The following is a 26,485-nucleotide window of genomic DNA, read 5'->3' on the forward strand; positions in this document are numbered from 1 at the left end:
TGGATCACTCAAAATTGCCCTGTTCTGTTCATTTCCTCTGAAGCATCTGGCATCAGCCACTATTGGAAGACAAGATTCTGGTCTTAAATAGATCGTTGGTCTGACCCAGTATGGTTATTGTTACGTTCCTATGGTGCACACATCCCAATTTAGGCACCAACCCGTCTTACCAGAGTAAATCAATAGAAAGGGCTACTTTTCTATGGTTATGCAAGCATTGATAGATCATTCGGTACGCTTCACCAGTGTTAATGGATGCTGATCAGGGAAGGCGCATGACACTTGCGTCCTTAAGAACATAGGACTGCTCAGAAAGCTGCAAGCAGGGACATTCTTTCCCGACTGGCAGATTACCATTGGTGATATTGAAATACCAGTAGTGATTCTGGGGGACCCAGTCTGACCCTTGCTTATGGAGCTGAACGCTGGCCACCTCAACAGTACCAAGGAAAGATTCAGCTACCAGCTCAGCAGATGCAGAATGACTGTTGGAATGTGCTTTTGGTAGATTGAAGGGATGCTGGAGCTTGTTTACTCACTAGATTGAGAAATTTTTCTCACTGAGATCCAATGGTTATAGCTGCCTGTTGTGTACTGCGTAATATCTGTGAGGCAAAGGGGGAAATGCTGCCAGTCGGGTGGAGGCAGAGGTGGAGCGGCTGTCTGCCAACTCTGAACAGCCAGACACAGGCTGTTACAGGAGCCCAACATGGAGCTAAGAGGTTGAGGGAGACTTTGAAAAAGCACTTTAAAGGTCAGCCACAGTAGTGTTGTCAGCTGGAGTGTTCTCCTGGCCTGGAGATTTGGCTGCTGCTAAGAATTGTGTAGTTCTTGCTTTACACGTATATATCTAGCTGGGTGTTTACCTGAATCTATGAATTCTCTGGCGCTTGGTCTGCATTTACAAGAACTGCTTACTTCGTCTACCACTATGCATTCTGATAAAAACAGACAGATGTACCACTGGTTTTACAGCATAAGGGAAAGATATGTTTCAGAGCTCCCTTTCTTATTCACATATACATTCTCTAAATAAGAAATGCTTATTGACACTTCAGCTTTGCAGCGCCTTGGCACAGCACTGTTCTCCAGCCCCAGCAATGATGAGCGTGGCCTGCCATGGATGAAGGAGGGAAAGATATTTGTTACATAAAGCTGTAAAAATTGTGTCCCTATTCTATGGGTATGAGTATAAGAAAATGGTACTGAAGGTTGGCACTGTTTTTTCTATAGGTGGTCGTGGTTTTAGCTAATATTTCACTCCTGAGGGTCACAGAGGCTTAGAGAACACAGCTGCTACTGGCTTCCTGAAATTGCCTGGGTCTATATGCTACTAACTTGTTTACCCCAATGGTGAAAGCTGAGCTCATCTCGGAGTGGCATGGGAACATGTCCTACCATGGAAGAAGAAATAAGGCAGCCATCCCTAGAAACCTTGGAGAGAATTGCAGAGTATGACCATGAAAGCTTCATCAAAATATTTCAGGAGGATAAAAAGGACATCCATATGCACTGTTCTGTAGGCCCCTCACTTCCTCCTCTATTCCAATAGGGGGGATGCAAAGCAGATACTTTTTGCTCTGTTCGTTGTATGAATAAAACAATGTAAAGTCTATACCTGTTTGTCTTAACTTTGGGATGGGCCTGGCACCATCTCTGAACTTAAATGTTGCAAGGAAAATGCATGCACACACTTAAGTTTCCTTCCCCTTTTATCAGACTCATCTGCACTAGCTTGGCAGGACTGGCTAGACTCTGGAGTCTCAAACAGGTCCTAACTCGTAGCATGGCTGGAGTCACCTGCCTCCTTTTTCCCCTCCCCCCCCCCCTTTCCACCTCCTCCTTGCTGTTCACAGCAGGGGTCTCTGTCTTGGGCTCTGCCAGGTACGGCATGTAGTACGTTGTAGAAGCACCAGGTCTCTGGTGCAGAACCAGATCTGTTACTGTGTTCCCTATCGCTGATGAAGTTCCTTTGCTTTCACAGAACACTGCTGCGAATTCCTGTCATACCCCTTTGCCTGCATCCCCATGGAATCTTCTGGAAGATGCCTACCTTTCTACAGCTGGTCTGTAGCTTTGCTTGCATAACGTCTTCTTCCCACAGACTCAGGAGATCTAATACTTCCTGTCCACTACAGGCAGGAACGCATCTAATAGCTCTCTATGTTCATGGAGACGGCGAGGTTGGTTTGGCAGTTGCACATGACAAAGGAGAGCTTGTAGGTGTGCAATCGGGAAAAGGCATTTAAGAAACACTCAGTTTGAAAGCAGGGTGGGGTTTGACTTCTGGTCTCTGACTTTAGGCAGTGCACTTTAAAAGTGTGACCAGAGCTGTCACTGCCGCAGGCGTTGGGGTGTTGTGTGACCGCTGCTGGAGGACAGTTAGAGTTGACACAGGTCAAGGAGTGTCTAGATGCCCACTGTGTTGACCTCAGTAGGTTGACCGTGATGCTATGCTGTTCAGGGAGATGGTTTTACTGCATCACTATAATGGGGCGCTTGTGTTGGCCAGAGACACATTTTAGCGTAGACACCTGCACAGATAGGTTGACGCAAGGAGATTTATGTTGACCTAACTTTGTCGTGTAGACCAGGCTTTTGTGATTGATAATCCTTTTAAACAATTATGGCACACGCAAGTAACAAGACTGCCAAATTCTTTGTGGGAAGGGGAAAGATGTTGGTGCCACTCCTTGGAAAACTTATCTTTTTTTAGAAAGTTGAAAAGATTTTTACCTCAGAATTATAAGTGTTGAAAATGGGGTGTTCCTGTTAAACAGGCCACCGCTTTCTTCGAGAGAAGGAAAATTGTGATCAAGGAAAAAATGAAGAGAAGGAAGTGGGGTAAAAGAGATCTGTGACAGAGTACTGGGGATCAATAGCTGAGCGAGCAGTCTGGTCACTTAAACACCAATTAATTCCTCACTTGGTGGGCCTGATGGAGCTTAATTAGTGGATTAGAATGTGTTGGAGGACTAATGAGCAAATTGTCGCATTAACGCAGGAGCTATAAGAAAGAAGGGACAAGCAGGAAGTGCAGGGCAGAGAGAGGCTAGCTAGCAGAGCCAGAACCAGGAAGGATCTCTGGGTAGAGAGTTCTCTTCCTTCTTCTCCCTTTGGCAGAGAGCTGAGGAGAAAATGTGACTGTAAATAGTATGGTGTATGGATCAGCAAGTGGTGAGAAGACCTTATATAAATAACCACCCCAGTGCAGTTTAACAACTGAAGGTTTCAGTTTGTGTAGACAGAGTAGAACAGGGGCAAGATGTCACCCTATCACTTCTGACCCATCTGCTCATTTCACAAATACCATTTTTTCTTCCTTACTTCTCTCTTATTCCACACTCCTCCCAGTTACCTTTCATCTCCTCTGTTTAAATCTTATACATGAAGCATCTCTGACCTCCATCCCCTTCTGGTGGGTGAAAATTTGTCTCCAGCTGGCACCCAGTAAAATGCTGGGGGAGCAGTAATGTTAACCAGGGCCACACAGTCAGATCCTTACTCTTACGTCCACTTGTATGCCTGTACAGTGGAAGGGACACTGGCTTTTTTTAGGCTTCATTCAACATAACCTGGCCCCCTCCCACACATGCAAGATGCACAATTCTCATCTATCTCGTAAGAATTTGGAGCTGAATTGAGCTTGTAGGAATTTGAATCTGCGGCTCCAGCATGTTGAAATCTGGAATTTTAGAGACGCTGACAGGGTGGGATATGGTTGCACCAAATCCTGACCTCCATTTTGTATTGTAATCTCCATTTTGTGCTAATGCTGAACACATCTAACCGTGCCCAAGGCAAGTTTGCTATGTTGTATTCCAGACAGTTACTCTTGCCAAGAAAGGAGCCTGATGCCTGGTTGGAGGTCTATCATGGAGCAATATAGGACCATCAACTAGGTCTCTCAACTGCTTGTCCAACTCCGTGGAACAATGCATTTTCTACACAGGCGTGTTAGCATGGCTGGTAGATCTGCACCTTCTCAACTTGAGCACATGGCGAAAGGAGAGAGACTGTATTTAAGGGGACGGGATGCTTCTCTGAGTGGGGGAGGAGGGGCAGACCATTGCCACATAAAAGTAGAATGGCTAGGAGAGAGAAGGCAGGAGAGCCTTTGCTTAGCCTGAAATGCCGAGATGCCTCAGACACTCAGAAGGGGAAAGATCAGATGAGTGCTGTGTGTCTCTCAGGCCTTGTTGTTTCTCCAAAGACAAAGTAACCCTCCAGTGCTGCTTAATAGTAAAGAGACTAGTTAAGAAATTACTTTGCTAAATCTGTGGTTTCCAACTTTTCTGCCATGTTGTCCCTGAAGGGATTAGATTAAAAGTCCTAGGTTCAACTCTCTGCAGGAGTGTGTATAAGCAGCTAGGGGTCTGGGGAGGTCTGAGGCTGTGGTTCCAGGGCCTGGGGTGGCTGGATTGCAGAGTCCCACATCCCAAGGAAGGGCTCAGAGAGAAGGTTGTAACCTGGAACCTTACATACAAGTAAGGTGTGCCTTACATACAAGTGCTGAGAATGGTGCCCAGACCCAGTGGACTTGGAAGCATGTGAATCCTCTTGCAACAGACTTGAGACCCTCCAGTTAGGGACTGTGCCTAGTTGTGACCGAGACCGCTAAGAAATTAGTCTACGTAATGCAAACACATACAAATTCTGTTGCGGGTTCTAGTGGTGAACCTATTGAAAGTCCACCATTATGTGGTATCTAAAGAAGGTAATTGGTACTTGAAGTGTCTCTCTCTCATGTTTTGAATTTATGGGTTCTGTTCCAGAGAGACACAAGAAAATGGAGTAATTATTGTGCTGGGTATAGAATGGGTGGAGTGGGGGTGTAGCGGGATTTGATGGCTGCCATCTGTAACTCTTTTTGCTTGCTGATGTCTTCGTTAACAAGTTCAGCGAGAACTATCCGGTAGCAATTTTATGTGGCTCATATCATGAATGGAACTTTTCTCAAAATCATGAATGTCAATTTTATTCTAGCAAGAGTGAAACTAATTCTTCAACGACAGTTTCCTAAGCCATTAGCTGGGCTCGTTTTAAGAATGCTTTGAAATGTCACTCAGAATTTAATTATTTACGCTCTGAAAGACTGTGGTACCTCCCTTTTAATATTTCCTATTGATGGAAAGGACCATGAAACCAGCCAGGCTATGTTAGCTTGTTATTACGATCTTTCTGCTTATGTGCTTTATATTTTCTGGTAAGACTTAAAAATTAGTCAAAATAATTGATTGTAGTATCATTACCGGCTCACGAGGTTTTGGTGCATCAAAGTGACTCTTCAAAAAAAAAAAAAAAAAAAAAAAAATGGAATGCTGCTGCAGTCACTCGTAGCTTGTATGCAGCTTGTAAACTTAGGGGCAGAAATGTTCAGTGCTTGGTCTCTGCCTGAAGATGAGTTCTTTTGGAACGGCTGAGCCATGTGAATGAAAGGACCATGTTTTGAACAGTTTTACAGGCAAAACTGCTCCATCTTGAAAGGTGTCTTTTGGCATGGAACTAGCCATCCTCGAGGAGCAATCGTTTCCTTCTTCTGCAGGGTGTTTAGCTTTGTTTTGACCTGAGATCTGAACCTTTGAAGATGGTGCAGTGATCATGCAGAAGAATTATGATGGCCTGTGGAGTCTTCAATTACATGATGACATACTGTTTTTCCCACAGGCCTTATTCAGTGTTCAGGATTTTCCTGCCTCGGGGTGAATTAGGGTTGTGCAGTGAAGGAAACTTTTGTTTGTAAGGATCCCTGCCTCATTTGTTGCAGAAATTGAAAGGGGCTTAGTGAGCAAGGCAGGGGATTGCAGGAAGAGAGGATAGTTTCATGGTTATGTCAGCTGAATGAAATGGATTCCCTCCCTGCCTCTGCCACAGAATTCCTTTGTGATGCTAGCTAAGTCACTTAAGGCAGACTTTTCACAGGTGGTCACTAGTTGTGTGTTCCTTTCTTTTTAGGGGCCTGATTTGGTTCTCTAGGGTCTGATTTGCAGCAGTTCTGGGTGTTTACAATTCCAGCTGAAGTTGGTGGGAGCTGTGCTTGAACATATAAAGTGCTATAAACTGTGTACTGTGAAAAATCAGGTCATAGGTGGCTCAGAATTGGCACCCCAAATTAGTGAATACTCTTGACCTTTAAGCTTGCTTTGCCTAAAATTCCATTTGTAAAATGGAGATACTTCCGCTCACTCATCTCACAGGAGTATTGTGAGACTAGACTCATTAATTTTTGTGAAGCACTCCGACACCATAGCGATGAGCACCATAGAAAATCCTATGAGGAAATTAATAGTTCTGTCTTCAGAGCATGGTTTGAATAGCGTGCAGTACGTAAGGCCTGGGGCCACTCATTGAGCAGTGAGAGGACAGAATACTGAATAGATGTTAATTCAGTGAGTGGTGTCCATTCGGTGCACATAATGAGACAGGCGCCCTGTGGGGAAAAAAAGTATGATCATGTAATTAAAGATTGTATCATACTGCATATGTGCAATGGGGATAAATTAAGGTTGCCCAGGCAATTGTCATTCTTACATTTCTTAACTTTTGTGAGCTGAAGTTTGCAACTGTAATGTTCTTTTAATGTAGTTTTTTGTGTAATTTCCTAGTTTAAAAAAAAAAACACACTGGAAAAAATAGATACCACTGTCTGGCATCTTATGACGCCCTTAGTAGGATGGTACCTTTTAGATCCAAAACTCAGACTTCTTCTGCTTGAGCTAATGAAGTAACTGATAGAGGATGACAACCTACTATTGCTGTGTGGACTAGCACTAGAGGGGAATGAGACACTGTGCCTGTGCTCTAATAGGCACAGTGTCTTCTGTCACAAGTCTGTGCTCTACTGCATCACAGTCTCCTTGTCCCAGTCCCATTGTCTTCACCTAATTAGTCTGTCTCTACTCATCAGTCTCCTTGTCCAGTGAGTCCTAATCTCACCCCACCGGGTTCCCAGTCTCCCTCACTCTACTGTATCCTGTGGCCCCTTATCTCCAGACTGCTTGCCCAGCCAGTCCCAGGTCTCTCCCCAATTCCTTGGTCTCTTTCCCCCACCCTCACCCATGTTCCTTGTTACCACTGGCTCAGTCCCAATCTCCTATCCTGGGCTTCTCATCCCATCTCCATGTCCTCATCTTCCCCCAGTTCCTTGTCTTCAGTCTTTTCCCAGCCAGCTTCATTCTACCCCACACTTGAGCTCCTTGTCAGATATTTCCTCTCTTCCACACCTTTCCCCTGTTCCTCTGGTTCACAGTCTCCTGATTCACCTCTCTGCCAGCCGCCAGTCTCTGCCCCTGTGTGCCCCTCCCCCCCCAACCTTGTTCCATCCTAATCCTCCTCTGCAATGCTGTAGGTCTGGCTCTTGTCCCCTCTGCATTTGAATCGGGCTGCTTCCTTCTCCATGCAATCTGTTTGCCAGCAATAGGGACACTGAAAGCACAAGTAAGATGGGCTTCCTGCTGTCAGTTCCAGTGCCTGGTCTGGAGCAGCCAGCTTCACCCTGGAGCTCTGGACTCGAGGGGACATGCTCAGTTTTTCTATGGGGATGGTACATGCACAGCTTGGTCAACCTCAGGAACTGTAAGAGGCTCAGGCATGGTTGGTGAGGATGGAATCTTGGGAGATTTTAGCTGTTAAGATCTAGCAAGTCTCTACTGCGCATTTTCATAGGCTTATAACTTGGTGGATTTTCACAGGGATGCCAAAAGGCCCAGCCCTGACACAAAGGCCACCTCTGCCCATTTGCAATTCCCTCCTCCACAGCATAGGGGCACTAAAGGTTTCCAAAGAAAAGATGGCTAGAGAATTGAAAGATACATTGTCTTGCACTAATCTTATTCTCAGAAATGACTGAAATGTTGACTGAAACTTTCCAAAAAAAAAAAAAAAATCAGCTGGAGGCAGACCCTTGGCATGGAAACCATTCAGCTCAAACGGTTAATGTCTGGCAAAAGTATAAACAACTGAAAGCAGGGTCTTATAGTGGAAACTGTTGGGCAGCCTTAATAACAGGTCTGGCAACTAAAGGATAACTAAAGACTGCAGCATACAAGCAAGCAAAGTGAACATTGCCAATAGTTAAACATGTATTTCCAAACTTTTTGGAGTGCTAAACTGCCATGTCTAGTCTATTAATTTTGTTGGTGGGTCTCTAGGTTGCTGTTGTATACATGCAATACCACTAAAACAGCAGGAGATCAATAGTTATCTTTTTCTTTGGCTTATACTTTATTTGATGGTGTGGTGAGCAGCATCCAATGAGATGGTGAGTGCTCTTTTCAGAAGTGTTGCAAAGACTCGCTGTCAAGATGGATATATTGCAGGAGTTCATATTTTGAGTGACATTGCCACATGGACTGTACACTCAAGTGGCTGTGACTACTGGCTGGGTAATCACATAACTAAAGACTGAGTCACCTTTGGGATTCAGTGTGTGTGTGTGTGTGTGAGTTCATTTTTTCTTCTTTTTAGTTTCCACATAAGACCCACTGAACTACTATTAAAATATTGCTTGTTCTTTTAATGTAATAAAACAGTTCAATGACACTTGTCAGACGAAAGCCTATTGAGAAGTGCTCACCTTGTGTTGTCCTCGGATTGTTCAGTCATTCTTCTGCTGACACATACTAGTCAAGCCTACTCTTGAACCTAAATATGTAATTTAATACACACATGAAAAGAACATGCTGGAGAATGAAATGGTTTGTTTCAAAATGCTAAAGGATACACAAGGCAAGAATATGCAAGTTAGAGTCATCAACAAAAATAAACATGACATTACCTTAGATGTGCTTGCAGTTCTGGCTCTTGTACGTCAGATCTTGTAAGCCAAATGATTAAAGCATAGACTTGCTAAGGGTATCAATAGATTACTTTAATGTTACTAAGGAAGTTTAAGAACTCAGCTTTATGCTGCTTCACTGGTTAAGTCTAGTTTTATTCAGAGTCCAAGCATTTCTCTTTGCTGGGGACCTTATTTTTGTCTTTGCATCTTTTCTTTTCCGCCCTTAAAGCTGCCACAGACCAGGAAGACAGTCCTATTCTTGTGTCCACATATGGAAAACCAAATACACACGTGATCTGTTAGCACAAGTACACTCAATTAGTACCCTAAGTAGCAATATCAGAATTGCAGGGGGAGTAGGTAGTGACACCTGTATTTAGGTCACCTAACAGTTTCCACTGTAAAAGATTTTTGAGATGTCCTAATGCCTCCATTGTCTGTAGAAGGCCTTTGAAATTTAGCAGGGTCAAAGCCCTGAGGCTAGAGATGCCTTTAATTTGTCCCAGGAAATTCCAATCAGGATTTGCTGAGTTATAAACGGTTGAAAATCATCATTTTCCTTCTCCTGCTTGCATTCCTCAGGAAAGTGTTGACAACTTGCCAAAACATTAACTGACCAGAGGTAATGTATGCAGGGGGGAGGGGAGGCACACTGGGTCACATGCCCATGGCCCGAGTTGCTGCTTGGCTTGTACTGCGCATGCTCACGTGGACAGCATGCTGCCCTAGTAGGATTGCCAAGGCTCCAGGATTGTCCTGGAGTCTTCAGGAATTCAAGATTAACATTTAATTAAATATTGTGTCGTGTGATGAAACCTCCAGAAGTACATCCAACCAGAATTGGCAACCCTATGTCCTAGTACAAGCTGGTTGTTATTGGAGCAGCTACATCAGAGATTGGTGAGTGAGGGGAGGGGCAGGTAAATCTAGGCTGCTGGAGCCCCCCAAAAAGGAAAAATGTAAAAACCCAAGTTTTATGATGTGCAGCAGTCGCTTACACAGGTTTTCTGTGTATGGAGATGAACTACATTGAAAGAACATTTAAACTGGAAAGTTAAATACTTGGAAAAAATTTTAAAATGCCCAATTTAAGGTTACCCATGAAACCTTAATTCTAACCCCTTGTACATTTATAATACAGGCTTTAATTACATGATGACACTTTTTCCCCCTGGACTCCTGGCTCATTCAGTGCACCGTGCGGATGCAGAAGGTGTCAGAATTAAGGTTATATAGGCACCTGTGCATCTGACATATCCTAACTGGAGTTCTTGACTTTGCAAATTAAATAGTGTGCTTTTAACAGATTTTTGTGTATAAAGAAAAAACGTATTATGTACGAACTTCGAAAAAATTGTGTATACATAGGCTATATCTTGGATGGGAGATTTGTGTCTGGACCCACACCTACTAGGATGCTTCAGCTCTCATTTTTATTGAAATAAATGGTTCAGATTTATTGGTCAGCATTACCTTCCCTTCTAAAACTGGGCGTTCTTTTTCTGCCTTCTTGAGAATAGGCCCAAGTTTGGATCTGTATTTTGCTGCAAGTACCTTTGTTGTGAAACAAATACCTTCACAAGTTTTGAGAAGCTGAAAATGACTTAGTAGTGATGTATAGTATTTAATTTAATTTTAACTTCTGCATTTGAACATGTACTGACTATATCTCTCTAGATATACTGAAATATGGAGCCATATGTGCAAATTTGCATCTCTGTTTCTAGTTTGTGATCAGTTTCTAGAAGAAATATTTGAGAATGTACTTGTGAGGAAATACGAGGAATTGATCGCATTCTCTCCAGTCCCATGTTTCTTAACTAAGGAAAGTAATTCTATACAAGTCAGTCTCCTGAATTGCTTTGTTTTGCAGAAATGGCTGTTGCTAGCAGTCTCTCTTCCATGTTTACTCCTAGCTATATGAAGAAACATCTGGCATATCTGGTCATGTATCTAAAGGAGTTCTGGAAAAGCCCCTGCAGCACTTGCAGCATATTCTTAGACTACTGAAAATACTCATCCAGTGTCACATTTTTGTTTCCTTGTTTCTTTCTGCGCACGGGATAGCAAGCAACACCTTCTGTGAATAGTCATTTATCTTCTGCAATAGGTTTTTAAGGTGAATTTAAAGTCATGAAAGATGGCAGACTGATTATTGAGAAGACCATAAACCCTCCTTTTGACCCTAGAATAGGTACAGAATGGACAGCAGCAATGTAAGACTATCCTGAATATCTTGCCGGTGCTGATGGGATGCTATTTCCAGGGAAACCTTGTGATAACTAGCTGCAAGGCAGATGGGTATGGAAAAATCATTAATGTTGTTCTGGTGACCTGTGTTCTTACCTACGTTGTCCCAAGCTTTCCTTTGTTCCTCAATTGATTTCAGTGCAGTTGAATATAGGTAATTGATAATAAAAGGGGTGGGACCATCTCATTACCTGATATTGCTGTGTGATACCTCTTCATAAGGAAGCTCTGTCACCTCATGTGTATATTCCAAATATCATTCCTAGTTGGTGGGGTAGAGGTGAGAAAACTAACCGGCCTAACTGAACTGTTGAGCCTTGGATACTGTTTTAGGAAGTGGGCATATCTTAATGGATTACAATTATTGTACTGCAGAAGCAAGGTGAGTGAAGTCAGGTGTAGTTTGGCTGAGGCTCTTCCAAAAAAACTCCTGCAACAAGTGACAACTGAGGGCTGAATGGTCTTTGAGAGCTCCTGTGCTAAGGACAAAACTTCTAGCAAGGACCTCAGGAACTCGCAGGGTTTGTGAATGGGGATTTGTTCTGATGATGGTCACTCTGGTCGTGGGTTTACCTTCCCAGATTCCAGGCCCCCCCATCTCTGGTGAAAGGTTTGTTTTGTTTCCTTGTTTGCTATAGGTTTTCCAGATCATTGAATGCACTCTTGATGAAACGAAAGATACACCTTGTCAAACGAGGCCTACATGAGTAATTCAACATGGGAGAGGCCTAATTTCTTATAAAATGGGATTTGGGAGGTAACTAGATCTGGGGGCTGAAAACAGGATGTTTGTGCTAAGAGAAGTAAATGTGTCAGTAAACTAAAAGACAGAATGTCTGAGCTAGCTAAGATAAGAGGGGAAACACCCAGAAAACCATTTACTAAGAACAAAATAACAGTGGACAAGAGAAGTCGGGAATGTAAACGTGAGGTAAAGTGTAAAGTCAGACATGGAGAGTGCATGGACTGAGTGTGCTGTACAGGGACTGGTTTCTGCAAAATAACCAAGCCAATCCCAAAACATGTAATCCAATATACAGTGAACGTAACATGATGTGTAGACTTATATAAAGGAAGGAGGTCATCTAGTCCAACCCCCTGCTCAAAGCAGGATCAATCCCCAACTAAATCATCCCAGCCAGGGCTTTGTCAAGCCTGACCTTAAAAAGGATGGTGTGACGAAGTGGGGCTGTTCTTAATGGTTCCTCTGAATAGTGTGGGGGTGCCTCAGTGTCCCCTAGGCAGTTCTTAAGAATCTAGGGGGTGGGATAAGGGTGTATGATCATTGCAGAGCCCTAGAGGGCAGGTGTGTGCAGGGGTCTGGACACAGAGAATGGCCAACACCCTGTTTCCTGGCAACTGATGGCCTGGGCCCATCCCCCCTGCAAGGTGAGAGCTAAAGGGTTGGAGAACAAAGGAATCAGGTGACCTCCTGGCCCGGGAAAGGAACAAAGCCCAGAGGCGGAAGGGCTGGAGGGAGTTTCAGTTTGGGGCTGTCTGGGACATTGAGTGAAGGGCAGACGTGGTTGTCTGGCTCACTGCCCCCCAAAATGGACCCAGCTGAGTGGTCCTGTTCTCTGCACCTACAAGCTCTGTTTTAGACCATGTTCCTGTCATCTAATAAACCTCTGTTTTACTGGCCGGCTGAGAGTCCGGTCTGACTGCGGAGTTGGGGGGCAGGACCCTCTGGCTTCCCCAGAACCCCCGCCTGAGCGGACTCACTGGGGGAAGGATATTCTATGATTCTAAGGGGTTTCTGTGTAACTTTGGATCTGTGATGTACGCTGCATCCATCCCATACGTTTGGGTGTTATCAACTCAGCATAGCATTGCGGTATGCCAAATAAAGATCACGGAGCGACAGTCTGGAGTTGAACTGAGTTCTTGGGAAGCTGAGTGGAAAGAGGTCTTGAAGGAAATCCGGACGTACCTGACATAAGGTGTAGAGAATTCTGGATGTGCTGTGCATTTAGTTTCTGTGAGGCAGGTCTTTACCTGTGGTTGTGGACTGCGGGGTGTGGTTGTTTGTTTGTTTTTGGGGGGTTTTTTTGTATGAAAGAGAAATGATCTGCTATTTGTTAGTGATGCAGACTGGGAAAAAGAGGTTCGGAACCAATATATTTTAGTGTTTTGTTTAATGATAAATAACCACAAATATGCTGTGCCATGCAGGGTGTTCTTAAATTGGAATTACTTGTCACCAGCAGAGTCTTCTTGCAAAAGAGGTGTCCCATTCTGCTTTTTCCAACTACTTCATTTCCTTGAAACTGGTAAACAATTTTGTGGTTGAGCACTGTTCCAACATAACAGGTAGGCACAATTCCCTCTTTTTAACTAGTATGCTACAGAACTAGTGTATTTGAGAAGGAAGGGCTGGATTCCTGTCCAGGTACTTTGGAAACTCACTTTTGCTTAAAAGAACTTTTCAGTTACTTACCAGACCTTTAGAGCTAGGTTGGGTTTGATAATTTGTAAATAAAATGTTTATAATGAAGGTTTCTCCCTTGAGCAATGTTCTGCACTAGGTATGCTTGTGACTTGGACAAAATGTGCCTATAGGCCAACCGTTTTATTCTGGCTACCTTGACGAAATATGGGTTTTGATGGTTTTTAGCTATGTAGAGATTTGATACAAGGCTTTAACATAGTTGACAGAGTTCCGCTAATAGGTTTTGAATAGTGGTAAAGAAGGCCAGACCCGTGAGTCTCTAAAAATGATTAATACTTCTAGAGACAAGCTTAATTACAGGGAGTAAATAAGAATATTTAGCATGATGCCTGAAGGTTGGGCCATGTGAGTGACTGCCTGTCATATGCATATAATATTTGGTATCTATGTGGCTCTAAGTATACATACATTGTTGACTTGCTGCTAATCAACATTATCTCTTTACAGCTAAAGGCTCTCATTGCTCATCTCATTTATGAGTAGCTGAAGCCTTTTTACATTTGGATTTATGAAATGTTCCTCTCCTGTGCTTTGGGTGAATGTACAAATACCTCAATACAGAATCACATAAATCTAGACTGAACAGACATCCAAAACCAAACTTTCTCCAGTAGCATGACCCATTGTACCCAATCACTTCCCCTCTTGCCCAATTCTCATCTCCTTTGCAAAAATATAAGGGGACTGTGTAGTCCCTGCACTATGGCCTGAAGGTCAACAATACTTTAGGATCTGACAGGCCAAGTGGAGAATCACGATCCAGAGCGGAGGATCATTAGGTTCTGATTTTATCAGAGCACTTTTTTCTGGTTCCCCAGGTGGTGTTCTTATAACTAGGGAAAACTTGCTTGCAATCTCAGCAAATTTGATAAATCTTGGCACAGAAGAAAAATTAATTTGGCCTGTTCCCAGGAGCTGAGTTTAGGTAATATGGTTTATGCTTGAGAGTCTTTAGTGATCAATCACTGCAGAGTGTTTGCTTCACTTCCAAGCTCTAGTGTATAGTCTGGTAACTCTGGATGCCATGAAAAATGGAGCCGCTGCTGTATAGCCTGGAAAATACAGGGCACGTGCAACTGAGACCATACTTGGATATGTACATGTACAGTAAGGTTGTGTAGATTGTGTCCTTTTTAACTATTTATATGCTATGCAGTTTTCCACATTCTTGCTGTTGGAGTTTTGTCACTGAATATTTTCCAGGACCAATTTTTTCCAGTAACACTTTTTTGGTTCGTTTTTTCGTTTCATTTTTTTTTAATTGAAGCGGAGTCAAAAATAGGAGCAGTTCATTCTCCAAAGAGGGAAACAGATTTCCACAAGCTATGAAAATTGAAGATTGGTTTTTCAACCCCAAAGATAGCACTTAAAGGCCTAATAAACCACACTTATGTGTGTGTTTGTTTAGTATAGTGGATGTCCTAGCTATATGCTGCATTTGGATTTTGGATACATCAGAATAAACTAGCTAAAAATAATGGTGACAGTGTTGGAATTTTCACTGTGTTTTTGTCAGGCTTGAATCATAAATTCTGAAGAAGAGCTAATGAGATTTTTTTCTCAACCTTAAAATCAAATTGGTGGAATTGGTGTACTAACAGATTGCAGATCACAGTCTGAGACTTTGCAAAGCAGGCTACAAGCTCTACACCTTACTCATTTTGTAATATTTATTTGTTGGACCATTTCCTGTGACATTTTCTACATTGGTTGAAGTTAATTACTTTCAAAATTAAATACTCCAAACTGTGTAGCCGTAACAGTTGTTACAACAACAGTTGACAAAATCTTTACTAAAAGAAAAGGAGTACTTGTGGCACCTCAGAGACTAACCAATTTATTTGAGCATAAGCTTTCGTGAGCTACAGCTCACTTCATCCGACGAAGTGAGCTGTAGCTCACGAAAGCTTATGCTCAAATAAATTGTTAGTCTCTGAGGTGCCACAAGTACTCCTTTTCTTCTTGCGAATACAGACTAACATGGCTGTTACTCTAAAATCTTTACTGTTTTTCAAACTGCAAAAGTTTTTCCAGTGTGTAAATATTATCCACTAATGCATGGTTCTCGGTTACTTCATCTACATATCCGTTTGTGGCTGACTGTTTGGAGGAGTGTGATTGTGGCTAAGCAGATAGCTATTGCAATAAAACCTGCGTGTTCAGTGTTGCCCTCCAATGAAATTTTGGTTCCAATGAGGTCAGTGGTAAAACTCCCATTGATTTCATTGCGGCTAAGATTTCACACTGGTTTTGAAAAAGCTCCATGGAGTTGTTGCTCCTAAACTCCTCTCTGACCTTCTACCGCCTACTCACCCTTATATACGCTTCCTCCCAGTTTGTCTCCTGTCCATTTACTCTGTATGGGCTGCTCTTGTACTTATGCTGCCCCATATATGAAATTACCTATGAGTCACTATATTTCTTTAAAAATCTTGCACTGTCACCCGCCTACATCTGAATCTGATGCCCCAGTCCCTTGATTGTAACTAGTCTCTGAGCATATTTACCAGCCTTTTAACTCTTGAATATGTTTCAGGTTTCTCTTTTTAATTCACTTGATCTTCATCTATTGTCTTTTATTTTTTTCCTTTCTGCCTCCGACCGTCTCCATAGTCAGCTCTGTAAAGATCCCCTCTCTCCTTTACGTTGCCACTTTGTAAAATGTTTTCAATAGAGCTGGTCAAAAAAATGTTCAACAGAACGACTTTCAGTGCAGGTTAGTAAATATCCACAATGTTTCATGGGAACATGTTGATTTTTGGCTGCTTTTGACTGAAAAGACAGAATATTTTGGTTAGATTTTTATATAAAAATATTTGTAATATATTCAATACAAAAGTCGATTTCAAATGAATTGAAACAAACGGCTGTTAGTCCTGAACGAAAACTTTTTGGAATTTTCACTTTGCAGGAAATTTCTACATTTCAGCTTTTTGTTCTGATTGGCAACAAACAAAAACAGGAAATGTTGGAATTTCCTTCCAGTTCCTGACCAGCTCTGAGTTTCACATACTTTGTATGGAAGGCTGGAGCTTTTTTTCCCCTTTTTCTTTTTTTAAGGTGTTTTTTCAGAAACACTCTTCAGTTGTTTCCTAATTTTAAATTAGGAAGCATATAAACAAAAGATTGTTTATATGCTCTGAATGTCAGTTCAGATCTCCTGATGTCTTGTTTTCTAAAACACTGAGGAAATATATGGAAAGGCACTAGATACGTTAAGAGAATGATGATGGAATGTGGAAACCATCACCTATGGATCAAGATGTTCACATTTAGCCTAGTGATCAACAGCCGTTCCAATCAGACAGGTGTCTAGCCTTTGTGGAATGAGTTCAGTATGTAGTGAGCAAACAGACTGGTTGAATCTCTGAGAACAACATCCTTAGGAAGAGGAATGTGTGTAATTTTATTCGGAATATTGTCATTATTCTCTGTGGTGATTTCTGTCCATTATTCCGTTCATTTAACAAGTTTTTTAGATTAAATCTGACTGGTCAATGGTAGTATGTTCCTCTTTCCTTTTTTACATTTTATGTTGAGTTGTGATGATTCTGTTGTTATTCATATTGTTGGCTGTTCCCTTTTTTTAAGATGTAAATCTTTCCCAGACTAGTTCTGTTTCCAGAGTGAATAATGTAAGCGTCTCTCTTGTTAGTGCAAGAATCTAAAAGTGAATCACTATCATAGCTCTGTTTTTGTTCTTATTTTGGTCAGTATTATTAAACATAACACCTAAATCAGGTTTTTCATAGCAGAGAGTTATGTCCTATTAGAGTTTTAAAAAAACATTAATTACTACACTGCTGGTATCCCTGCATTTTCCATCTATTGTTAGCAGTCCATTCACAACTACAGTACTGCTTGTTTGGTTTTCTGTAATTACTCCCATTCTGTGCTTCTCTTTCCACTTGTATAGATTCCTTCTGAGGCTGGAATCAAGATCAAAATGTTGATATTCTAAGTTCTGAAACCAAAAAAAAAATTAGTTTTTACAGTAACTACCCTTTGATTGTATACCCAATATGTGCTTTAAGAATCTCATCTCAGGATCTAGGTATGATGTTTTGCCACTTGTGCACTTCAGTTTCAAGTATCAGATAATTTGGTTCCATTTTGGAACGGATTTCATTTTTAATACTCTCACCTAGTTTTAAAAATCAGTCCAAAGCTTTCTTACTCCTTTTAAGCTCTTTGTGCAGTAATTTTTTGGCCTGCATGTTTTGTTTTTTGTACATTGCAAAGCATAATGGGGCTCATGTTTGGTGCTGTATGTGCTAATAAACAGTGAGCTAAATCACCTCTTTTGAAACTCATTCAGTTCCAGTGGAGTTACATGGGAATGAATTTGGCCCAATAATTCAGCTTCCTGTTGTGCAAGAGTGGTACTCTGTTGTCACATCGTACTGTGAAACAGTAAAAAGTACATTTACAAATGAATAAAGAACCTTTTTATGCCTCAGCAGAAGTCTTTATAGAAGGTAGCATGTATTTGAGCCAAATGTCATGGAGTAGAAATTGGAAATATCGATACACTAGTGTGATGAACTGGAGCTATATCTACACAGCTTATGCATTCTGATTGATATTGTGATGTATTATGGGGGAAAAAAAAACCTGTATCATCTGTGCCTACAGGTATGTGGATATACCGTTGCTGACAGGCCCTGTATAGCAGATACGTACCAGGACAGGGACAATGGGAAACACTTAATATTAATAATGGTACTCAAACCTCGTGGAATGTTATGTTAAAAAAGCAGCTGCATCCTTAGGTATTTTTTTTAAGCTGTTTCCTCTGAAGGGAGGGTGTATGTAAGTGCAGTGGAAAGTTACCAGGAGGAGAACAAAAGAGGCCAGGTGACCAGAAGAGATTTAAATGAAAAGCCACACAGGAACAGAGGGGACCAGATGTGAAGAGGAAGCATGGGGCAAGGGAGAGCAAAGTCACAGAAGCTGAGGAAGGTGACTCCAGGAGGGAGAGGCCACGTAGCAGGTAGCAGCCACATGGGGAAGGGAGACCTGCCCACTTTCCTGAGCCCAAAGGACTTGGACCTCAGCTCCGAGACTGCCCTGGAGTGGTAAGATTGAGGCAGGGACATGCGTTTTAGTGTTCTGTATGATTTGTACTCTCCTGTGCTTGCTTTACATGATTAAGTGTAAAAGAGCATAAAAGTGTTAGTGCAAATTGTCGCTCTGTATTTAACTGCTTCACAATTACTGCTTTCCTTTGTGGCAGTCTAGTTAAACTAGAAGCTTCACACCTTTCAGGTGAAGTTCTGGGAGAGCCGTATGTTTAAGTAAGTTGGGGTATCTTGGGAGTTAGCGTTGAGGAGCCCCATTTCTGAGAAGGGGTAACAGACTGAGAGTCAGTGCCCAAGGAAAGTGCTAAGGGAGGAACCCAGGGGATCCAGAGAACAGAGGCTTGGATTCTTCTCACAGCAGTCTTAGAGGAAGGCCAGGAGAGGGTGCTTGCTAGCACCTGTGACAACTAGTGAAAACTTAATTAACCTTTTAAGAAGGATAAAGGCCAAGATGATCAATAATGACACATGATTTTGGGTGCTTCCTTTTTCAGGTGCCCAGTTTGACACACTTTAAAGTGGCGGGCCTGTGTTCTCTCAAAATCAGTCCCTTTATAAAAGTGTCAATTTGTGTACCCAAAATGAGTAGTTGCTCTTAATTCATCTTGCCAAGGGGCCTGAGGCAAAACCTGTTGGTGTCAGTGGGAGTCTTTCTGCTGACTTCAGGCAGCTTAGGACTAGGCCCTAAAACCTTATTGCAGTTTATTTAAATACAGGGCTGTACTAAAAGTAGGAGCTTTATGAATAAAGTTTGATGACTGATATTAGTGTGACTTGGCTGCTCAGGGAATAGCTATGCTTCCATTCCAATTCAAGAGAAATCAGCTTTGTACAGACCTGAAGGCATCTAAGTATACCCAAAGTTTTATCTGAGTAGATAGCCATGCACCATGTTCTGTCTTTGTTCAAAAATATAGTGCAATATGTATGAAATATCTTTAATATGTACTTTCATATCATTAATTGTGTCTGAGTAAGAAAGAATTGTCCATCTTTAACTCCACTGTTAAAGAACTGAATAGCAGAATGCAACAGTTTGAAGTGTGCCGTGTGAGGCGCTCCCAGTTCTATAAAGGGTTTACAGTAACACCCTAGAAAGACCACTTGAACAGGTCCTTCCTAAACTGGGAAGATGTCAGAAACCTTCTGGATGAATCAGCTAGGTCAGTCGGGATGCAGACCCGTCAGGAAAAAGGATCACTTGAAAGGCACATCTCTTTATTGTGCCCAGGCATTCCTGTAATTGCCTTGGGGATAATCCGTATGGGTTTAATGAAAGGTTTGTTATAATTGATGAATCATACCCATGTTTGTGCAAGAAAGGCTTTTGCCATGGTTTTCCCACTATCATTTCACAGCTTCTCTTCTCTTCTCCCTCTCCACCCCCGCCCCCTTCCCCCACTTGACGGCTTGCTTGCTCACACAACATGATAATAGTTGGAGGATGGGTTTAGTCACTTCAGTCTCTGTTATTGTTTAATTGGACAAGGTGGATGAGTTAATATCTTTCATTGGGCCAACTGATATGTTCTGGGATGCAATCCAGACTGGTGAAAAGTTGTCACCTCTTACCTTATAACCCTTAAGTGCCTTCAAGCTTTGTGACTCTAGCGCTCTGCCTGGAATGCCCACAGTAAGTAACAAGCATGCACTTTATCTCTATGTATTGGGCAGCCCTGGTCCAACTCTTTAGATCCAGGAGCCTGCCTGTAATGCCACCTACTTCCACTGGTCTTCACCAGCCTTAGTTAACGTCTGGTAAGGTGATAGTAGCTCACCCACCTCATCTGTCTGATATCTTGGGACCAACACAGTTACAAAAACACTGCATACGTTGCTTAGTTGGAGAGTTAAGCATAGCCTGTGATGAGCAGACTGGCCAAGTCACAGTAATGCCTCTACTTTCCTTTTTAAACTTCATTATTACTATTTATTTGTATTATTCTAGCACCTAGGAGTCCCAGACATGGTCCAGGATCCCATTGTGGTAGGTACTATATAATCTTTCTGGGATTCCAAATACCAGAGGTCCCTGAGTTGGAAAGCTGAGATCTAGGTTTGGATTCAGACTTTTCCCCCACAAAGTTCAGGGATCACTAATGGATGAAACAGAGTTTAAGCACAGTCTTGTTTTTCTCTCATGTCATCCCTTTATGTGAGGAGCAACTCCTAGTCAATGATCCAATGAATATCTGTGAAGTTAAGCATACGCATAACAGTTTGATGGGTCAGGGCCTAGTATGCTATAGGAAAACAGTACTGGATCTGTGCAAGGAAATGTTTCATGCAGCATTTCAACCTCTAAACATTCTGAGTAGCAAAAGGAACAGAGCTATTATTAGTGATGATGAGTGTGGGACTTTCATAAAGTAGCAGTCATTACTCATCTGTTTTCATTTGCAGAAGTTTTCTAGCAAAAAGCAGGCACAAATGTAATAGCAGAGGCTAGGAGGTGGATAGTAGGAGGGAAAAAGTGCTATCCATTTCTGAAAGCTAGTGCTTAGTAAGACCTTTCTGTATAGCTTTGGTTTTGTGGCCATCAGAAACGCAGTTGATTGGGAACTCTTGCCTCGCTGGGTCAAAAAGTAAAAAAAAAAAAAAATGAATTCAGAGGGTAAGTTTTGAGTTTTTTGTTTTGTTTGTTAGTGTAAAATATGGTGCTTTTGTATCAAACAACTTCTGTTTTGGGGGAAGCCATTCTAGTATGGTATTGTGTTTACATGTTCCTAACTCCTTGCCGTTAGTTGGTTTGCATGAAATGCATTAAGAACTAGAGTCTGGCTTGTACTGTGTATGGAGTTCAGATAAGGAAGTTGGTATATGAACTTACTCAAAAGTAGTCTCTGAGTGGAAAGATAAGGGTGATAAAACTCTTGGAGGTACTTATGATTGAATTGCTGGCTGTATCTTAAGGAGTTTTATTAAATTGTAAATCTTTCCTCCCTAGCCCTTTTTCTAAAATGGAAAAGTCCAACAAGTTTGCACAAGACCTTTATATGATCTTTAATGATCAGCTGTTTGACTTCCATGTTTGACTAAAATGTCCATTATCACTGCCTTTACTATTTAACTATGCATATTTGGAGTGATGCTGTCATGAGGTCCTTTCAGGATAGACTCTCCATTGTATTAACTGAAAATTTGCGTGCTGTGCTTTTCAACATTTTTGTGTGTGTGCTTCTGAAGAGCACTGGTCCATGTTAAGGAAAAGGTGAAATACTCCCATTGACTTCAGTGTACTTGGGCTTGAATCTGGAATTATTAGGTCATTGCTGCACAACATACTGAAAGTTAGTCTTAAACTTTCCATGGAGTTTCCAGTATAACTTGCGCAAATCCAATAAAATCAAGGAACAGCATTTTCTCTTTCCCAGTAGTAAGATTAAGGTTTACCTTGCAAATCAGATTAATCCATAGTGAGATTAGTGAGAAATTTACTCACTTTTCATGGGCAACATGAATTGGGTGAACTAATCCTTACATATTGCTAATTGCTAGTATAAATACTCTTCTTGTTCAAAATATCTGTTTTAAATTTTTGCAGTGGGGTAGGGGAACAAGCAGAGAAATGTTTAAATTAGAAAAAACAAATGGAACATAACCCTAATAGAAGAAACTCTAAGAACAATTGTAACAGGTTGCAGTTATTAAGCTTAAAGTCTGCGTTGATGCCAAATGTGCATTTTTTTTCTGATAAAGGATGAGACGCAAGAAGACAAATCAACATGTAAATCAGTGGGACCATGCATACAAAATAGGAGGGCAGGATTTGGCCCATGATTATTGTACTAAGGCCTCTTCCTGCTCCTATTGAAATCAGTAACAAAACTCCTCGTGACTTTTTAATGCTGCTGGTTAAAATTCTATCTAGTTACAGTTCACTTTATTGCCACTTTCTTACATTTCTAAGTCTTAAATTTGCTTTGTTTTAAATACGTATCTAAAACTTGAGTAAACAGACACTTTCTCTTTGAAATGCTCAGAGCTTGCTATTAGAGTCTTGCTGTCTCCCTTCTTGCTAAGCTGGAGGGAGGAGAATGATTGAGTGGTACAAATGTAACACTTCGATTTGGCTACATACTGTATTTAACAACTAAAATAACCATTTTTTTCTGGATTCACAGCATTGGCTTTATTGCATATAAAGATTTTAGTAAGTCCAGGTCAGCATAAATAGTTCAAAATGACCTGGCACCAGAATGAACAAACACATCTCCACCCTCTGGAAACAGGAGTCTACAGTAGAGAATTTTAATTTGCTTGTTTTTCTCTATGGCAAACATTTAATTTCTTTAGTGTTAACTCTGGTAGTGTGGCTTGTGCAAGCAGGATGTCAAATGGGGAGGGAGGGGGAATCCCCAAGTAATATACTGTCAATTCAGTATTCCTTGGCATCCCAGTTAACTTTCAGCACAACAGTGTTAATCTATTTTTCTAGATGTATTCTTCTGGTTGTGGTGATAAATAGTTAAAATTCAACTTTTCAATGGGTTGGACTGAGAAAATTTGACTAATACTGTATAGATGGTAGGGATGGTGGCTGTTCCAGTTTGAAAAATTTAGGTGATGCTTTGAGTATATTGTTTCTTTATTACATACGTGCATACAAATATTCATGTGCCTCCATGTTTGCAGGATCGAGCCCTTATTTTCTATCTTGCATTTACATTTTTGATTCATTAGTTTCAATGAAATAAATGGTATTTAGGATTTTTTCTGACTTTTCAATTTAACTCACTCTTTGCATTTAATCCCTTGTTCACAAACGCTTTAATGTGCAAAAGTTCACTGTCAGTACTAATTTCCGCTTTGCTGTTAGGTAGAAAAAAGCATTATTACAGAGAAGCTCTCCAAGCCACAACTCCTTCACAAGGGAATATGTTTTGACAGGTATGCTATTGATCAATGGATTCATTATTACTGTATTAATGAAAAATTGAGAAACCAGAAGATATTTGAAAAAGGTCATGATGTTTAAATAATAAACGTAGGGATTTGTTTGTTTTTTAAAGTTGCCTTCTGGGCTTTTCGTCTTTAGGGGATACACTTGGTTGTGGAGAAAAAGCTTGAAAATGTGACTCCTGATGACTAGAATTTTTTTTTAATGAAAACTGAGAGTTCTTGCGTATCACTTGTCTCCAGGAGCTGATGATTTAAGTAAACCCAGCTATCACAAGAGTTGTTGGTAACATTGCTTTAAATGCAATTCCTGGAACAGCTTTTTAATTTTTTTTTTTCTGTGCACATTACTCATTCAGGCTAAGTGAATGCTTAGCTTTAAGGAAATGGGGCCTGATTTTACTTTCATTGAACTTGCTAGAAAGACTCCCATTGACTGCAGTAGTCGTTGAATCAGGCTCAATGCGTCGTATCGCTGAACTCTGTGAGTCTGCTCACCTGCATAAAGGTGTGTGCCAAAGTGCTTTCTGGCCCTAAAAGATTACATGTTCCTTATTGTAGAATGACCTTTTGTCACTTCTGTTTTACTGACGTATTCTTCTGTTTCACTTAGAGTATAGATGGAGACGCATATAAAATTCCTAACAAATTAAGATAAGATTAATGAGATGTAATCTTATTTCTAATAGCCAACATTTTTAAAGAGCTGCTGTGCAATCAGTAGCAGTACTGCGGCTATCATAGTTTTGCAAGGTTTCAGAGTAACAGCCGTGTTAGTCTGTGTTCGCAAAAAAAAAAAAAGGAGTACTTATGGCACCTTAGAGACTAAATAAATTGGTTAGTCTCTAAGGTGCCACAAGTCCTCCTTTTCTTTTTATAGTTTTGTATCTCTGTTGCTCGTACTTGCTAATGCTTCCCATGTAATTCTTTTCAAGGCCATTATTTCACCATAAACTTTGGCCCACAAAAAATGCTTTGGCATGTGAACTGTATTTTTCTGGCTGCTGCTGATGTTGCAATATCCATTTACATAGGGCTGCTACTGCTGCCGTTTTACCTAGAGCTTTTTGCTCTTTGTTTTGGGGGAAATTTTGCTTTCAGTATTTCAGCCTTTCCAGACTTTGCATTCAGTGCACAGATTATAGTTGTAGGAAATCCTTTTCAGTTTTGTGTTTTTAACCATCCACACGTGTATGGTTTTGATTAAACATTCGGTATGCAAAATAAGGAACTAGAACATAGTTCCTGTAAGCAATTGGTTTACTTTATTTTCTGTTTTAAAAGCTTACAATCCATACTACTTGATATCATTATTGGTCTAAGTGTAGTATTCTCATTTAAAAACCTTTTTAAAAGGCGAATGTTATTTTTTCATGTGAAAATGATTTAATAGAATAATCAAAATGTCTTTACAAAGCTCAAACTCCAATAGGCAGGATTTTACAGTACAGTTTGAGGGGGGAAAAATGCATGTTCCGGTTTTACACTCTAGATGCTTGTTCATTCAATAACTTTTAAGCCCTCACCTAAAAGTGCTGGAGACTAAATCTCTGTTTGCGGATTGGGTATTGCACAGGCAATGAAGGCTTCCCCTTTCCGCTCTACCAGTGTGTCAAAATGTGCTTTGGAGGAGCTTAAAGGTGAAAGGAGACAAGAGCTCAGTGTCTGTGACTGCTTGGGATAGAAGGATGCTGATCTTGTCAATTGTTGTAGTGATGTGACCTGCTGGAAGGACTCTTCTGCTGACCCACCCTGTTAACAGGTGTTGGTGGCTTCACCCACTGTTCCAAAGTTCTGCTGTGTCTTTTGCATACCTTGTTAACTCCACCTGTGATAACGAAAGAAATGTGGGTTTGCTTCATGGCTACAGAGGAAGGATGACCTTGTAGTTAAGGCCCAGGGCAGGCACTTGGGAGTTGGGTTAAATTCTTGTCTCTACCACACATTTCATCTGACCTGAGACAAGTCACTTGGAGGACACTTTCAAAAGCACAGATAATAGGTAGGTGCCCAACTCTCCTGTGACAGTCAGTGGGAGCTGGGCATCTACTGCTCTTTGTGACTCTGCAAATGTCTCCTAAATCTGCCTTGGTTCACTATCTGTAAAGCGGAGATAATTCTCCCTTTCCCACATACTTATGTCTAGTCTCTACAGTCAGTCAGCTGTTATATCAAGAAAAAGTTCCTGCTCCAATGTGTGCATAGTGTCCACCACAGTGAGAACCCAGTCTTGGAGCCTCTAAGCCTATAAAAAAGATACCAAATGTACATGTCTCTGGATTGCCATGAGATCATGCAGTATGATGACCAGTAAAAATACCAGAGAGAGTCTTCCAGCGCCATAGATACAAATGGGCAAAAGGTGGTTGGTTGATTGGTAGCCAGACTCCTTTGGAGGTAGACTTTTGAAGTGGCTCTGCTACCTCATGGCAACTCCTAGAGAAAGGAGCTTTCCTCCAGCCCAACCAAAATCTGTTGCATGTATCATAAACATACGTTTTCACATGGACCTGAAGAAATGGAAAATTGCCAAGATTTTACAATGACTAGGTTTTTGATTTCTTTTCTCCAGTTCTGGGTGTCCAGTGTGGGATGCTTTAAAAGTCTGAGACTCTTTGGGATGGCCAGGAAAAGAAGGCGCTCAGCACTTTCTGAAAATCAAGGACCCTTTTTAAGATGTCAAGATGGACAACAAAAACAAAGGCACTAAGCTTTTGAGGGTCACCCCGCCCCTTATCCCTGTCCACATCCCCCCCACCCCACCCCAGAGCAGGGGCCAGGAGAGGGGCTGCAGCTCCGGGGAGGGTGGGAAGACATGGGATAAGGGGGCTGAGGTTGGGGCTACAGCTGAGGGAGGATCTGGGTCCAGAAATGGAGCCGCGGCTGAGCCTGGGAATGCAGCTGGGAGACTGGGATGTAGCTGGGAGCAGGACTGGAGCAGATCTGGGGGCAGGGAGGTGCTGGGTGGTGGTCCCTCCCCACCCGCCAATGGGGGCTGACTTGGCCCCTGTAGCACCCCCCCTGGAT

The 26,485-nt window shown here is 41.6% G+C and overlaps 1 protein-coding gene across 7 annotated transcripts in view; it reads left to right on the top strand.

Moving 5' to 3' along the window:
* Nucleotides 1–26,485, top strand: part of MITF (melanocyte inducing transcription factor) — a 166,580-nt gene that overhangs the window by 49,075 nt on the left and 91,020 nt on the right. Inside the window, exon 1 of one of the 7 annotated variants that reach the window (XM_077821308.1) lies at nt 2,050–2,066. The exons of the other annotated variants lie outside the window; for them this stretch is intronic. The gene's annotated coding sequence lies outside the window, so the exon portion shown is untranslated. Of the gene's footprint in view, nt 1–2,049; nt 2,067–26,485 lie in introns of those variants that run through there. 7 annotated transcript variants of the gene reach the window in all.

This window comes from Eretmochelys imbricata, chromosome 7 (assembly GCF_965152235.1).
Source record: "Eretmochelys imbricata isolate rEreImb1 chromosome 7, rEreImb1.hap1, whole genome shotgun sequence".
NCBI lineage: Eukaryota > Metazoa > Chordata > Testudines > Cheloniidae > Eretmochelys > Eretmochelys imbricata.